The sequence below is a fragment of the Balaenoptera musculus genome, chromosome 11 (genome assembly GCF_009873245.2).
Source record: "Balaenoptera musculus isolate JJ_BM4_2016_0621 chromosome 11, mBalMus1.pri.v3, whole genome shotgun sequence".
Taxonomy (NCBI): domain Eukaryota; kingdom Metazoa; phylum Chordata; class Mammalia; order Artiodactyla; family Balaenopteridae; genus Balaenoptera; species Balaenoptera musculus.
This window is the reverse complement of record NC_045795.1, coordinates 29764463-29765989: the sequence shown is the minus strand read 5'-3', so window position 1 is coordinate 29765989 and position 1527 is coordinate 29764463.

Here is a 1527-nt window from a genome sequence, read left to right as displayed (position 1 = left end):
GCGGAGCAAAAGCCGGGCTCCTGGGATCGCTGCCCCGCCTGTCAATCAGCGGGAGCGGGGCGGGCTCTGGGGGGTTCGGAGGATGGATGGGGCGGGAGCAAGGGGAGGCGTGGACCCGGCCGGGAGGCCCGGGGGCGGGGAGGCGAAGGCGCCGGGCGCTCGCTAAGGTCTTCTTTGCCGGGTCACGAAACCTTTATGCGCTGTGCTTTTTCTAGACGGGCAGTTGTGCCTGTAGTCAGTGATGCAGAGAGATCATAGTGCGCTAGCCCATTTTTTTGTTGTTTTCTTACCACAAATGGGTGGTACCATACCCTGGACTTTACTCCGAGGAACACCTGAGCACCCCAGGATGTCGATAGGACGATGCAAAATATAATTTAAAAGGATTTAATTTGGTGAGCTCTGCAGCCTCAATGTTTATTGTCCAGGTTTTGGCAATGTCAGGTCTCTGAGGGATCTGCAATAGTGTGGCACCTAAGAATGCACATATTACACCAAGCCGGGTTCCGAATCGGGTTAATTTACACAGGGTGAGAGACTGAACAGCATGGGTGCATCCAGGCGCCAGACTCTGCTCCTAGCTTTGTTTCCAAATATGCAATAAAGCTATGAACTTCGGGTCTGATGCCTCTTTCAGGAAGTCTTCTTTGGCCTTGTTTCTTCTGCTCCCTTATCATAGTGGATTAATTTTTCAGGTTTTTTGGTAATCAGTGATATTTTTAGGTCGGAGGGAGTGCAGGCATGTGCACAGTTTGCCAGTTTGATCCCAACTATATTTATCATAAATTGTAGCAGTGACTCTGAGCTCCTCTGAATTTGTCCATCTACAGAATTCCCAGGCCTAATTCTGACCACCATGCAATGGGCAATAATATCTGCTTGGTTGTCACAACTTAAGCTTCAACAACTTAAGCCGTTAAAATGGAGAGCAAAGCCAGTAGCTCTGGGTCCCCTCCAGGGCTCACATTCCCTGTCTGGTATACTGGGACTGTAAAATGAATAGACAGTCCTGCTGATATTTAATTAAATGAGGCAAACATTTTGGTCCTTGTTTTTTTCTCTGTCTCTCAACTTCTCATAGAGGGACAGTCCCTACCCCAATGGCTTCCTTCCAAATGCATCATACCATCACCAGGGGTGTCTGGGCACTCTTCCATGGCCTTTTATTTGTAGTGACTTGAGTTTATGGTTTTCCACATGTGGGATGGGGATTAAGAGGGAAGCTGGTGTCTCTGTTTACCCAGACCCAGTGACAATGACGTTGTACAGGTTGTTCCAAGTCTCCAGAGCCCTGTCCATTGAAATTGCCCCAACTTGGAACGGGGTGGCCCAGGATTATGTCTTTGTCCCCCTAGAATAGGCCCCCCTATGTTCTCCCAAAACAGTCAGAGAACAGCATATGCTGATTAGAGAGCAGAGTAGTGAAAACAGGCCTGTCTCTTACATGGATCGCTGAGCATCGTTGGACTCTGTTCAGATGACACTGCCTGGCTCTGCAAACTTTTTATGGAAGACACGATTGTATTC